General features: G+C 52.8%; 1 protein-coding gene across 3 annotated transcripts in view; it reads right to left on the bottom strand.

Moving 5' to 3' along the window:
- The window catches only part of ZFAT (zinc finger and AT-hook domain containing), a 259,690-nt gene that overhangs the window by 194,204 nt on the left and 49,535 nt on the right, over window positions 1-15,951 (bottom strand). The window lies entirely within an intron of this gene.

Raw genomic sequence — 15,951 nt, 5'->3', positions numbered from 1 at the left:
TAACATATGTGACATCTTTGGCTTCTTCATCACACGACGATGATGATCAGATTCCAATAGACTACTCCTTTCTCGCCATGCTTTACACTACAGCTCAGCTCCTCACACCAGATGCCCAAAAATATTCTAATTTTTCCTGTTTAAAGTTTCCAGATGCAGCAGAGCCACATTTGTATTTACAGGTGAAACGTCATCTCGTAAAGGTAAAGAACTGCTGTATTGTCCGGCTGCCGCCGGTAAGTATAGAGCGCACTGTCCTAATTTAGCGCTATTTACCCTCCAATTTTCATGCAGAGTTCCACTCCCAACCGGGCAGGGCCCGCGAGACCGGTATAGAGAGGCCCCGTATAGAGAGGCCCCGTATAGAGAGGCCCCGTATAGAGAGGCCCCGTATAGAGAGGCCCCGTATAGAGAGGCCCCGTATAGAGAGGCCCCGTATAGAGAGGCCCCGTATAGAGAGGCCCCGTATAGAGAGGCCCCGTATAGAGAGGCCCGGCCGCTCCCTGGTGCACAGGCACACTGTCCACATCTGAAAACATCCCAGAAGTTAGAGAGGACATAGGTAAGAAATATATTATTTTACAAAATAGGAAAACCCCCATAAAATATTAACCCTTTACAAGACATAATATTACACCATAGAGCAGGTGCATGAAGCAGGCTCAGGGGCTGAGCCTTCTCCAGAAACGCCGGGTGCCAGCTGTGTTGTACAGTCACTACTTGCCTCTAACAGTAGTGATCAGAGTGGACTGTGATCGCCTAGTGTTTAAAGGGAACCTGTGACCAGTTTTTTCAGAATTGAACCAAAAATATCACCTTCTGCAGCTCCTGGACTGCAGAAATACCTTTATAAAATCTGACTGCCACGTATGTAAATTAATCTCTTCTCGGTCGGACGCGCGCCCTCCCTTCTCGGTCGGACGCGTGCCCACCCTTCTCGGTCCTCCTTTCATGAGTGACGTGGGTGACGCCTCCCTCATTATCCAAGTTGCTCTGCAAAATCTTGCACTTGTGCAGTCATTCCCGGCTCGCTCAAGCGCAGTTTGCTCTGCCCCATTGCGGGCAGAGCCGAAAACATAGGTGCGCTTGCGCGAGCTGGTGAGGTCTTTCCACATGTGCGAGAATTGGGTTGGGTATGAGGATAACGCAAGTGACATCATCCACATTGCCAGCCATAATCTCTGCCTGCGCACAGACCTCACCAGCTCGCGCAAGCGCACCTATGTTTTCGGCTCTGCCCGCAATGGGGCAGAGCAGACTGCGCCTGCGCGAGCCGGGAATGACTCTGCACAGGCACGAGATTTTGCAGAGCAATTTGGATAATGAAGGAGGCGTCACCCACGTCAGTCATGAAAGGAGGATGGCGAACAACAGCAGAAGGAGGGACAGGGACAGGAGCCCAGAAAAGGACGCCCATCCGAGCAGAACAGGTCACTACCATACGTGGCGGAAGATTTTATAGAAGGTATTTCTGGGGTCTGCAAGGGGAGTCGGGGAACAAGGTGCACCTTCATAGAATGCAGCTCGGGAGCTGCAGAAGGGGGGACTTTTGGTTCAATTCTGAAAAAACTAGTGATAGGTTCCCTTTAACATATCTATCAATCTGACTGCAACAATTAAATTGCACGACTAGGGGCAAGTCCATTTGGGTGCCAAATGGCCCCCCACTATGATATTGCATGGCAGCTGGGGGCCTAATGAAGACCACCCATCTCCACTAACTTAGTAAGATCAGCCAAAGACTAATGCGGGCTTTACATGAAGCGAGCTATCGTGTGAAATGTCGTCGGGGTCACGGTTTTCGTGACGCACATCCGGCATCATCGTTCACAACATCGTTTTGTGTGACACCTCCGAGCGACGCAGTATCGGTCACAAATAGTGTACTCGTCGCTAAGTTTTAAAAAAGTGTTTATTTAACATGGCGCCAGTTGTTCATCATACCCGGGTCAGCACACATCGCTCCGTGTGACACCCCGGGAACGATGAACACAGCTTACCTGCGTCCCGCGGCTCCCGCCAGCTATGCGGAAAGAAGGAGGTGGGCGGGATGTTTACATCCCGCTCATCTCTGCCCCTCCGCTTCTATTGGCCGGCCGCTGTGTGACGTCGCTATGACGCCGCACGTCCCTCCCCCTTCAGGAAGAGGATGTTCGCTGCCCACAGCGAGGTCGCTCAGCAGGTCAGGTGCGTGTGACTGCGGTTTAACGAATTTGTGCGATGCGGGCAGTGACGGGGGCGGGTACGATCGCTCGTGAAATCGCAAGATAGATCGTACCGTGTTACGCCTGCATAAGCCTTAATGTGAAAAAAAAAAAAGTTACTATATACTGTAATACTGCGGCGTTGCATTATATCGAAAAAGCAATCAAAACCTTGCAGGATCACGTTTTGGGGGCGACAGACTCCCTTTAAAAATAAAAATAAAAAATTTTTTAAAAAAACCCAATATGTGGCGTCGTCATATTTGTAAAAATTTGATCAAAAAACAAACATTTAATCCATATGGTAGATGCAGTTAAGAAAAAAGAAAAAAAAAATGGAATCATCATTACTGCCATTTTTTGGGTTGTCGTTGCCTCCCTGCCGAAAGACAAACAAAAATCAAAATATCAAATGCATCCCAAAAGCCCTCACACTAGAACTATTATATTTGTCGACAGTCGTCATTACTCACTATTAAACAGAGATGGGTGAACCCGCAGGTGTTTGGGTTTGGGGAGTACGGCCGTACTTAAAGAAAAAGAAGGGAATTTTGTTTACTTACCATAAATTCCTTTTCTTCTAGCTCCTATTGGGAGACCCAGACAATTGGGTGTATAGCTTCTGCCTCCGGAGGCCACACAAAGTATTACACTTTAAAAAGTGTAACCCCTCCCCTCTGCCTATACACCCCCCCGTGCATCACGGGCTCCTCAGTTTTGGTGCAAAAGCAGGAAGGAGGAAACTTATAAATTGGTCTAGAGTAAATTCAATCCGAAGGATGTTCGGAGAACTGAAACCATGAACCAAAAGAACAATTCAACATGAACAACATGTGTACACAAAAGAACAAACAGCCCGAAGGGAACAGGGGCGGGTGCTGGGTCTCCCAATAGGAGCTAGAAGAAAAGGAATTTACGGTAAGTAAACAAAATTCCCTTCTTCTTTGTCGCTCCATTGGGAGACCCAGACAATTGGGACGTCCAAAAGCAGTCCCTGGGTGGGTAAAAGAATACCCCGATAAAAAGAGCCGAAAACGACCACCTCTTACAGGTGGGCAACCGCCGCCTGAAGGACTCGCCTACCTAGACTGGCGTCTGCCGAAGCATAGGCATGCACCTGATAGTGTTTCGTGAAAGTGTGCAGACTCGACCAGGTAGCTGCCTGACACACCTGCTGAGCCGTAGCCCGGTGCCGCAATGCCCAGGACGCACCCACGGCTCTGGTAGAATGGGCTTTCAGCCCCAAAGGAAGCGGAAGTCCAGAAGAACGGTAGGCTTCAAGAATCGGTTCCTTGATCCACCGAGCCAAGGTTGACTTGGAAGCATGCGAACCCTTACGCTGGCCAGCGACAAGGACAAAGAGCGCATCTGAACGGCGCAGGGGCGCCGTGCGAGACACGTAGAGCCGGAGTGCTCTCACCAGATCTAATGAGTGCAAATCCTTTTCACATTGGTGAGTTGGATTAGGGCAAAATGAAGGTAAGGAGATATCCTGACTGAGATGAAAAGGAGATACCACCTTAGGGAGAAATTCCGGAACAGGACGCAGAACCACCATATCCTGGTGAAAAACCAGGAAGGGGGCTTTGCATGACAGCGCTGCCATCTCCGACACTCTTCGGAGTGATGTAACTGCCTCTAGAAATGCCACCTTCTGCGAAAGACGTGATAAAGAGACATCCTGCAGCGGCTCGAAAGGTGGTTTCTGAAGAGCCGTTAGCACCCTGTTAAGGTCCCAGGGTTCCAGCGGACGCTTGTAAGGTGGGACTATGTGGCAAACTCCCTGCAGGAACGTGCGGACCTGCGGAAGCCTGGCTAGACGCTTTTGAAAAAATACGGATAGCGCCGATACTTGTCCCTTGAGAGAGCCGAGAGACAAACCCTTGTCCATTCCGGATTGGAGGAATGCAAGGAAAGTGGGTAAGGCAAAGGGCCAGGGAGTAAAACCATTATCAGAGCACCAGGATAAGAAGATCCTCCAAGACCTGTGATAGATCTTGGCGGACGTTGGTTTCCTGGCCTGTCTCATGGTGGCAATGACATCTTGAGATAACCCTGAGGACGCTAGGAGCCAGGACTCAATTGCCACACAGTCAGGTTGAGGGCCACAGAATTCAGATGGAAAAACGGCCCTTGTGACAGCAAGTCTGGGCGGTCTGGGAGCGCCCACGGTTGACCCACCGTGAGATGCCACAGATCCGGGTACCACGACCGCCTCGGCCAATCTGGGGGACGAGAATGGCGCGACGACAGTCGGACCTGATTTTGCGCAGCACTCTGGGCAGCATCGCCAGAGGAGGAAATACATAAGGCAGTCGAAACTGCGACCAATCCTGAACTAAAGCGTCCGCCGCCAGAGCTCTGTGATCCTGAGACCGAGCCATGAATGCCGGGACTTTGTTGTTGTGCCGTGACGCCATGAGATCGACGTCCGGCGTTCCCCAGCGGCGACAGATCTCTCGAAACACGTCTGGGTGAAGAGACCATTCCCCCGCATCCATGCCCTGACGACTGAGAAGAAGGGAATTTTGTTACTTACCGTAAATTCCTTTTCTTCTAGCTCCTATTGGGAGACCCAGACGATTGGGTGTATAGCACTGCCCTCCGGAGGCCACACAAAGCAATTACACTAAAAAGTGTAAGGCCCCTCCCCTTCTGGCTATACACCCCCAGTGGGATCACTGGCTCACCAGTTTTAGTGCAAAAGCAAGAAGGAGGAAAGCCAATAACTGGTTTAAACAAATTCACTCCGAAGATACGTCGGAGAACTGAAAACCATTCAACATGAACAACATGTGTACCCGAAAAACAACCAAAAATCCCGAAGGACAACAGGGCGGGTGCTGGGTCTCCCAATAGGAGCTAGAAGAAAAGGAATTTACGGTAAGTAACAAAATTCCCTTCTTCTTCGGCGCTCCATTGGGAGACCCAGACGATTGGGACGTCCAAAAGCTGTCCCTGGGTGGGTAAAGAAATACCTCATGTTAGAGCTGCAAAGACAGCCCTCCCCTACGGGGAGGCAACTGCCGCCTGCAGGACTCTTCTACCTAGGCTGGCGTCCGCCGAAGCATAGGTATGCACCTGATAATGTTTGGTGAAAGTGTGCAGACTCGACCGTAGCCTGGTGTCGTAATGCCCAGGACGCACCCACGGCTCTGGTAGAATGGGCCTTCAGCCCTGATGGAACCGGAAGCCCAGCAGAACGGTAGGCTTCAAGAATTGGTTCTTTGATCCATCGAGCCAGGGTGGCTTTGGAAGCCTGCGACCCTTTGCGCTTACCAGCGACAAGGACAAAGAGTGCATCAGAGCGGCGCAGGGGCGCCGTGCGGGAAATGTAGATTCTGAGTGCTCTCACCGGATCTAACAAATGTAAATCCTTTTCATACCGGTGAACCGGATGAGGACAAAAGGAAGGTAAGGAGATATCCTGATTAATATGAAACGAGGATACTACCTTAGGGAGAAACTCCTGAATGGGGCGCAGCACTACCTTGTCCTGGTGGACCACCAGGAAGGGAGCCTTGGATGACAGCGCTGCTACCTCAGACACTCTCCGAAGAGACGTGATCGCTACCAGAAAGGCCACTTTCCGTGATAGTCGAGAGAGTGAAACATCCGTCAGAGACTCGAAAGGCGGCTTCTGGAGAGCAACTAGTACCCTGTTCAGATCCCATGGATCTAACGGCCGCTCGTACGGGGGGACGATATGACAAACCCCCTGCAGGAACGTGCGTACCTGCGGACGTCGTGCTAGACGCTTCTGAAAAAACACCAATAGCGCCGAGACTTGCCCCTTAAGGGAGCCGAGCGACAAGCCCTTTTCCAACCCAGATTGCAGGAAGGAAAGAAAAGTAGGCAATGCCAATGGCCAGGGGGACACTCCTTGTACAGAGCACCAGTAAAAGAAAATCCTCCACTTCCGTGGTAGATCTTAGCAGACGTGGGCGTCATAGCCTGTCTCATGGTGGCAACGACCCCTTGGGATAATCCTGAGGACACTAGGATCTAGGACGCAATGGCCACACAGTAGGTTCAGGGCCGTAGAATTCAGATGGAAAAACGGCCCTTGGGACAGTAAGTCTGGCCGGTCTGGTAGTGCCCACGGTTGACCGACCGTGAGATGCCTGTCGCCAGAGCTCTTTGATCGTCATGAAAACCGGGACCTTGCTGTTGTGCCGATTCGTGAAACCGTCCGGGTGCAGAGACCATTCTCCTGCGTCCACGCCCTGGTGACTGAGGAAGTCTGCTTCCCAGTTTTCTACGCCCGGGATGTGAACTGCGGATATGGTGTATGCTCTGTCTTCCACCCCTAGCAGAATCCGGCGGACTTTCTGGGAGGCTCGCCGACTGCATAGTCCGCCTTGGTGGTTGATGTATGCCACCGCTGTGGATTGTCCGACTGAATTCGGATCTGTTTGCCTTCCAGCCACTGCAGGAAGTCTTGCAGGGCAATATACACTGCCCAGAGCTCCAGACAATTGATCTGAAGAGTGGACTCCTCTGAAGAGAGTCCTTGAACGTCTGAGAAAGGGGGACGTTCCTGTGTAGGGACATCGACTTCCCCTCCCATTAGCGAAGAATGTTCTATTGAAGTGGACGCAGATGAAACTGCGTGAAAGGGACTGCCTCTGGATGAGGTGTCTCCTTGAAGGAGAGACTGCACCCCCGTCTGTAGTGACCGCTGTTTGTCCAGTGGAAGCTTCACCATCGCTGAGAGAGTGTGAAACCCCCAGCTAAGATATGCCAGCGATTGGGTTTAACTTTGAAAAGTTGAGGACCCACCCGAAACTCTGGGAAGTCTCCAGCGCCATGTTCAGGCTGTGTTGGCATGCCTCTTAAAAGAGTGCCTTGACAGGTAGATGGTCTAAGTAAGGGATCACAGGGTGACCCTGAGAGTGCGGGAGTGGTCCCACTGCTGCCATGAACTTGGTGAAAACCCGTGGGGCTGTCGCCAGACCGAAGGGTAGGGCTACGAACCGAAGATGCTCGTCTTCAATAACGAATCGTAGCAAACGCCGGTGCTCTGGAGCAATCGGCACGTGGAGATAAGCATCCTGATGTCTATTGATGCTAGGAAATCTCCTTGAGACATTGAGGCAATGACGGAGCGGAGGGATTCCATCCGGAACCGCCTGGTTTTCACGTGCTTGTTGAGCAGTTTAAGGTCCAGAACGGAACGGAAGGAGTCGTCCTATTTTGTCACCCCGACCAGATCGGAGTAAAAAGTGTCTCTTGTTCCTGAGGAGGAACCGGTATTACGACTCCTACTGCCTGCAGAAGAGCCTCGGCTCGGCCGGTGAGGAAGTTTTTGCGACAAACTGTCTCTCACCCACCGGCCATTGACCTGTGGCAGTTAAATGTCGCTAAAGCGGGGGAGTCTGCCACCGACCGCGGACGCGGAGAGAGAGGGCTGAAAGTCATGAGGAAACCGCCTTGGTAGCGGTTCCTCCGGCTGCCTTCTCCGGGCGCGATTGAGCCCGCCAGGAACCTGCGCCCCTCTGAGCCTTTTGAGTCCTGTTGGACGAGGGCAATTGGGACGTGCCCGAGCCTGGGAAGGACCGAAACCTCGACTGTCCCTTCTCCTGATGGGTCTTGTTTGATAGCTGGGGTAAGGAAGAATCCGTACCCTTGGACAGTTGAATGATTTAATCCGACCGCTCACGAAACAGTCTGTCACCAGATAAAGGCAATCTGGTTAAGCACTTTTGTGGAAGCAGCATCTGCTCCAATCCCTTAACACTAGGAGCGTAACAACACGGAGTTGGGTACATGTGACCGCGTCCCTCTGCGCAATACTAGCTGAAATAGCTTGGAGTGCCTCTATGGCTGCGAATGCCGGGGCAACCGACCCGCCGATAGCTTCATAGACAGATTGCAACCAGAGGTCTATCTGTCTGTCAATGGCATCTTTAAGTGAAGTCCCATCTTCCACTGCAACTATAGATCTAGCCGCAAGCCTGGAGATTGGGGGATCCACCCTTGGAGCGCTTGAGCACGTCAGGGGGGAAGAGACAACGCGTATCCTCAATACGGTTGGAGAAAACGCTTATCGGGATAAGCGTGGTGTTCCTGGACTGCTTCTCTGGAGTCAGAGTGACCAGAAAAGTACTCAATATACGCTTGAGATACCGAAATAGGGATTTCTTCTGCTGTGAAGCTGACCCCTCCACTGGAGGAGTTGAGGGAGAAATACCCAACCTTCCATTGATGGACGCTATAAGATTATTCACTATAGCGTCACCATCCGGTGTATCCGGATTGAGAGCGGTCTCAGGATCAGAGTCCTGAACAGCTACGTCTGCATCATCATACAGAGAGTACTGTGATGAAGTCGAGGGCCGTTCTTAGGGAGCTCGCTTAGGCCGTCTGGGACTGTCGTCCGTGTCAGAGCCTGCACCCTGGGATGCATGGGAGCCTCCTGGAGCCATGATTTGTTTCGAAATCAGGGTGGCCAGGGGCATTGAATCAACATTGCCCAAGGTCTGTCTGGACTGCAAAGTCTGTAAGATGTTAGTCATAGTCACAGACAATATATCAGCGGAAACTGCAACTCCGTCCCTGTCCCTGGACAGGGATCACAGGTGGTTCTTTTGGCCACCTGTAGCAGAGACCCCGTTGAGTAATTGCACACACTGGGGGTCCTGGAACAGTATCGCATGCAGTACAAGCAGCATAGAAAGCCTGTGCCTTGGCACCCATGTTTTTTTTTTTTTTTTGTTTTTTTTTCGCTGTTGCTGTCTAGCCATCTAGGAGCATTAGCCAAGAATAGCGACCGTACAGTGCAATGTATAGCATACAAGCATGAAGTACAATAAACACTTCAGCACATGCAGTACAAGGAGCATAGAAAGCCTGTGCCTTGGCACCTTTGCTTTTCTGCTGCCGTTGTCTAGTTATTCAGGAGCATTAGCCAAGAAAAGCGACATACAGTGAATGTATAGCATACAAGCATGAAAATAACCACTGCAGCACATGCAATCCAAGCAGCATTGAAAGCTTGTGCCTTAGCACCCTTGCTTTTCTGCTGCTGTTGTCTGGTCATCAAGGAGCATTAGCCAAGAATAGCGACATGCAGTGAATGTACAAGCATGAAAACAAACTCTGCAGTACATGCAATCCAAGCAGCATTGAAAGCTTGTGCCTTAGCACCATTGCTGTTTGCTGCCGCTGTCTAGCCATCTAGGCGGGTAGACAGCCAAGAATAGCCCTTACAGTGCAATGTAAAGCATACAAGCATAAAGGACACATGACACTGCAGCACATGCAAGACAAGTAGCACACAGAGTCTGTGCTCCAGCACCCCTGATCTTTTGCTGCTGGTTCTAGGTCTGCATTCTGAATAGCGACCGTACAAAAGTACAACAGGACACTTCGGCATTAGTGGGTCAGCACTTTAGTTGCCGCTTACCGCCCGCACAAAAGCGGGTGTGTGGCGCCGGAATCCTGTGCTGGCAGCTCAGCGCTTGTCTCCGTTTTCCCGCTCTGCGTGCCGGAATGGCTGCCGGCGTCCAGAGGAGAGGGGCGGGCCGAGGGCGTGCCCGAGACAAGAGCGGGAACCCGGCGCCCACTGTGTCTAGTGAAGGGGGCTGGAGAATGCAAATAAGGCTCCAGCCCTCGGCGCTGCTATAGAACAGCGTCTCTCCCTTTCCCTGAGTGACAGGGTGGGTGCGGGAACGAAGCGGCGCTAGGCCGCAAAAGCCGGGGACTAAAGTTAGAAGCGCGTCCCCGGCGCACTACAAGTCGCAGCTGCGCCGCCGCTCCAGGGGCGGTCGGCGCGGCGGTCCCCACACGTAAAGTCTCCCAGTAATCTGCAGGGACTATAAGCCCAGCGCACAGCGCTACAGTCCCCGGCGCACTAGCACACCCAGCAAGCCTGGAGTGTGCGTGGCCTGCCATACGGGGACACAGAGTACCTGAAAGTTGCAGGGCCTTGTCCCTGAACGGCACTCCCGCTCCACATCCAGCAGGTTCTATGGGTCTGTGGATGGAGCCCGGCCTCAGGGCTTGGTGGCCGGAAAGATCCCACTTCCTCAGAGCCCCTCAGGGGGATGGGGAAGGAAAACAGCATGTGGGCTCCAGCCTCCGTACCAGCAATAGGTACCTCAACCTTACAAACCGCAAGTGGGGTGAGAAGGGAGCATGCTGGGGGCCCTAGTATGGGCCCTCTTTTCTTCCATCCGATATAGTCAGCAGCTACTGCTGACTAAACAGTGGAGCTTATGCATGGATGTGTGCCTCCTTCGCACAAAGCTTGAAAACTGGTGAGCCAGTGATCCCACTGGGGGTGTATAGCCAGAAGGGGAGGGGCCTTACACTTTTTAGTGTAATTGCTTTGTGTGGCCTCCGGAGGGCAGTGCTATACACCCAATCGTCTGGGTCTCCCAATGGAGCGCCGAAGAAAATCTGCTTCCCAGTTTTCTACGCCCGGGATGTGAACTGCGGAGATGGTGGAGGCTGTGGCTTCCACCCACTGCAGAATCCGTCGGACTTCCTGGAAGGCTTGACGACTGCGAGTGCCTCCTTGGTGGTTGATGTATGCGACGGCAGTGGCGTTGTCCGACTGGATACGGATCTGCCTGCCCTCCAGCCACCGATGAAAGGCCAATAGGGCTAGATACACTGCCCTTATCTCCAGAATATTGATCTGAAGGGAAGACTCTATCGGAGTCCAGGTTCCCTGAGCCCTGTGATGGAGAAAAACCGCCCCCCACCCTGACAGGCTCGCGTCCGTGGTGACCACAGCCCAGGTTGGGGGTAGGAAGGATTTTCCCTGCGACAGAGAGTTGGGAAGGAGCCACCACTGAAGTGACGTCTTGGTTGCAAGGGAAAGAGAGACGTTCCTGTCGAGGGAAGTCGACCTCCTGTCCCATTTGCGGAGAATGTCCCACTGGAGTGGCTGCAGATGGAATTGCGCAAAGGGCACTGCCTCCATCGCTGCCACCATCTTCCCCAGGAAGTGCATGAGACGTCTCAAGGGGTGTGACTGACCCCGAAGAAGAGATTGCACCCCTGCCTGCAGAGAAAGCTGTTTGTCCAGCGGTAGCATGACTACCGCTGACTGAGTATGAAACTCCATCCCGAGGTAAGTCAGTGATTAGGTCGGTGTCAACTTGGATTTTGGGAAGTTGATGATCCACCCGAACTGCTGGAGAGTCGCCAGAGCGACGGTAAGGCTGTTTTGACACGCCATCTGAGAGGGTGCCCTGACCAGAAGATCGTCTAAGTAGGGAATCACCGAGTGGCCCTGAGAGTGTAGGACCGCCACAACAGATGCCATGACCTTGGTGAACACCCGTGGGGCTGTCGCCAGGCCGAAAGGCAATGCCACGAATTGAATGTGTTCGTCCCCGATGGCGAAACGCAAAAAGCGTTGATGTTCGGGTGCGATCGGCACATGGAGATAAGCATCCTTGATGTCGATCGATGCTAGGAAGTCTCCTTGTGACATCGACGCGATGACCGAGCGGAGAGATTCCATCCGAAACCATCTGATGCTCACATGTCTGTTGAGTAGTTTGAGGTCCAGAACGGGACGGAACGAACCGTCCTTCTTTGGCACCACGAACAAGTTGGAGTAAAAGCCGCGACCATGTTCCTGGGGGGGAACAGGGATCACAACTCCTTCTGTCTTCAGAGCGTCCACCGCCTGAAAAAGTGCATCGGTCCGCGCGGGGGGCGGAGAGGTTATGAAGAAACGAGTCGGGGGACGAGAGCTGAACTCTATCCTGTAACCGTGAGACAGAATGTCTCTCACCCATCGGTCTTGAACATGTGGCCACCAGGCGTCGCAAAAGCGGGAGAGCCTGCCACCGACCGAGGATGCGGTTCGGGGATGCCGAGAGTCATGAAGAGGCCACCTTGGAGGCATTGCCTCCGGCGGGTTTTTGGGGGCGTGGCTTAGCCCGCCACGCATAGGAGTTCCTCTGGCCTTTCTCCGGCCTGTTGGACGAAGAGGATTGGGGCTTGGCGGAGGAACGAAAGGACCGAAACCTCGATTGTATTTTCCGTTGCTGAGGTCTCTTCGGTCTGGACTGGGGTAAGGAGGAGTCCTTTCCCTTGGATTCCTTAATAATCTCATCCAATTGTTCGCCAAACAATCGGTCGCCAGAAAACGGCAAACCGGTTAAGAACCTCTTGGAAGCCGAGTCTGCCTTCCATTCGCGCAGCCACATGGCCCTGCGGACTGCCACAGAGTTAGCGGATGCCACCGCTGTACGGCTAGCAGAGTCTAGAACTGCGTTCATGGCGTAGGAAGAAAAAGCTGACGCTTGAGAAGTCAAAGACGCAACCTGCGGAGCAGAATTACGTGTGACCGCATTAATCTCAGCCAGACAAGCTGAGATAGTTTGGAGTGCCCACACGGCTGCAAAAGCCGGGGCAAAAGACGTGCCCGTGGCTTCATAGATGGATTTCACCAGGAGCTCTATCTGCCTGTCAGTGGCATCTTTTAGCGATGAGCCATCTGCAACCGATACCACAGATCTAGCCGCCAATCTAGAGACTGGAGGATCCACTTTGGGACATTGAGCCCAACCGTTAACAACGTCAGAGGGGAAGGGGTAACGTGTGTCAGTAAGGCGCTTAGTAAAGCGCTTGTCCGGAACCGCTCTGGGCTTCTGGACAGCATCTCTGAAGTTAGAGTGATCAAAAAACGCACTCCGTATACGTTTAGGGAACCGAAACTGGTGTTTCTCCTGCTGAGAAGTCGACTCCTCTACAGGTGGAGGCGGGGGAGATATATCTAACACCTGGTTGATGGACGAGATAAGGTCATTTACTATGGCGTCCCCTTCAGGTGTATCAAGATTGAGAGCAACGTCAGGGTCAGAGCCCTGAGCTGCGACGTCCGCCTCGTCCTCCAGAGAGTCCTCAAGCTGGGAACCCGAGCAGCGTGAAGAAGTCGGGGAAGATTCCCAGCGAGCCCGCTTAGCCGGTCTGGGACTGTGGTCCGGGCAGGAGTCCTCCACGTGAGACCTAGGGCCCCCCCTGGGAGCGCGCTGCGGCGCGGACAGAGAGGGGCCTGGAGGGGATGATCCAACAGGGCCCGGGGCCTGTGTAAGGACCGGTCTGGACTGCAAAGCTTCAAGCAGCTTGGCAGACCATTTGTCCATAGACTGAGCCATGGATTGTGAAAGTGACTCAGAGAGTTTCTCAGCAAAAACGGCAAACTCTGTCCCTGCCGCCTGGACAGGGGGAGCAACGGATTCTACCTGAGCCGAGGGGCCCACTAGTGACCGAGGCTCCGGCTGAGCAAGCAAAACAGGGGTCGAGCATTGCTCACAGTGAGGGTAGGTGGAACCCGCAGGTAACATAGCCGCACAAGAGGTACAGGTCGCAAAATAACCCTGTGCCTTAGCACCCTTGCTCCTTGTGGACGACATGCTGTTGTCTCCTAGGAGAGTGATCACTGAGGGTATATGGGGAAAGGTATATAGCCCGACCGAACAGAAATTATATTATAAATATATATATATATATATAATCTATTCCTCCACCGGCAGAATGTCAAAAAAATTGGCTGCCGGAGCTCTCTGGGGAGGAGTGGAGCCGTGGGCGGCGCTAGAAAAGTGCGGGAATCTGGGGTCCCCACAGTGATCAGTGAGGGGGGAGGAAACATACAGGATGCTCCGGCCCTCACATCCGACGTCAGGTCGGCAGTCCCGCCCTTACCCCTGACAGACAGGCCCGGGGGCGGGAGTTTTGCTACTAGGCCGCAATGAAGCCGGGGACTAAATTTAAGACCGCGGACGACAAGCAGGCGCGGTCGGCGCGGAAGTCCGCCGGTCTAAACAAATCAGCAGCTGCTGCAGCGTCCGGGATGAAGGCGCTCCATGCACAACCCCCATGGGGATACAGAGTACCTTAGAGATGCAGGGCCCGGTCCCTGAGGATAAATAGACTCCTGTCCGACAGATTCCCACAGGGGCTGCGGAGGGAGCACGGTCCCAGTAACTGGATGACCGGTCAGGATCCCACTTCTCCCAGAGCCGCTAAGGGATGGTGAAGGAAAACGGCATGAGGCTCCGGCCTTTGTACCCGCAATGGGTACCTCAACCTTAACAGCACCGCCGACGTAGTGGGGTGAGAAGGGAACATGCCGGGGGTCCCGTGGGGGCCCACTTTACTTCCAACCGATATAACTAAAATGAGAACGCATGAGTGGATGTGTGCCTCCTTCCACACAAAGCATAAAACTGAGGAGCCCGTGATGCACGGGAGGGTGTATAGGCAGAGGGGAGGGGTTACACTTTTTAAAGTGTAATACTTTGTGTGGCCTCCGGAGGCAGAAGCTATACACCCAATTGTCTGGGTCTCCCAATGGAGCGACAAAGAAAATCCAGTTTGGGACCGGATTTGAACCTGAACATTTGTCAAGGACGCTAAATCCCATACAAATCAATGGTGACCCGAACACTGTGCTGTCAAATGGTGGTAGAAGGGCTAGGGGGAGGAAGGGGGGGGGGGGATTAGAGCAAATGCGTTATACTTACCGAGTCTCCAGCGGGGCTGTAACACTACTTCCGGGTCCGCTCACTAACCTTCATACATATTCACTGCTTCCCCCGCCCTCCGGCAGTACCTGTGTCCGTAATTGGTTGCAGTCAAACTGCGCCGCCCACTTTGAGTCACAGTGTTTGTGATTGGCTGAAATCACAAACGCTGCCTGTGTCCCTATAGTGGTGGAGAAAAAAAAAAATAAACATCTGCCAGGAGATGCAGATTTGGTGCAAAAAAAAAAACAACAGATTTCTGCACCAAATTTGCATCTCCTGGCAGAAAAAAAGAGAATTTTGTTTACTTACCGTAAATTCTTTTTCTTATAGTTCCGTCATGGGAGACCCAGACCATGGGGTGTATAGCTACTGCCCCCGGAGGACACACAAAGTTACTACACTCAAAACGTGTAGCTCCTCCCTCCTAGCATATACACCCCCTGCTAGCCAGTTCTAGCCAGTTTAGTGCAAAAGCTGAAGGAGGACATCCACCCACAAGAAGAGAGAGTAAAATCCGGAAGAGCCGGAACCTCTGTCTACAACAATAACAGCCGGTGAAGACACACGGAACAAGAAACCTGCCAACAGGCAATAGGGAGGGTGCTGGGTCTCCCATGACGGAACTATAAGAAAAAGAATTTACGGTAAGTAAACAAAATTCTCTTTTTCTTTATCGTTCCTATGGGAGACCCAGACCATGGGACGTTCAAAAGCAGTCCATGGGTGGGAATAAACAGACAACTGAGAAGCAGGCAAACCTAACTTCACAAATGGGCGACAGACGCCGGAAAGATGAGTCTGCCCAAGCCCGCGTCTGCCAAAGCATGAGCATGCCTTGGGTAGTGCTTCGAAAAAGTATGCAGACTAATTCGAGCTGCAGGCTGACAGACCTACTGAGCCGTAACCTGGTGCCTGAAAGCCCAAAAAGGCGCCGACAGGTCTGATCAAATGTGCTCTGATCCCCGGCGGGGAAGGCACTTGAGTACGCTTGTAGGTCTCCGAAATGGCCGACCTAAGCCAACGAACCAGGGTCGGCTTAGATGCCGAGAGACCGCTACGCTGACTAGCAGTCAGCACCAGAGAGAGGTGCACCGCCTAATAACGGCGGTGCGAGACACATAGATCCGGAGCGCCCGCACCAGATCCAGGATATGCAACGCTTCCTCAAGCGATGAACAGGAGCCGGACAAAAGGAAGGCAGGAAAATTGCCCCGGATAAGGTGGAAGCAGTAACCACCTTAGGGAAAAAAGTC

Source organism: Anomaloglossus baeobatrachus, chromosome 6 (genome assembly GCF_048569485.1).
Source record: "Anomaloglossus baeobatrachus isolate aAnoBae1 chromosome 6, aAnoBae1.hap1, whole genome shotgun sequence".
NCBI classification, from domain to species: domain Eukaryota; kingdom Metazoa; phylum Chordata; class Amphibia; order Anura; family Aromobatidae; genus Anomaloglossus; species Anomaloglossus baeobatrachus.
This window is presented reverse-complemented; position numbering and strand designations above follow the sequence as displayed.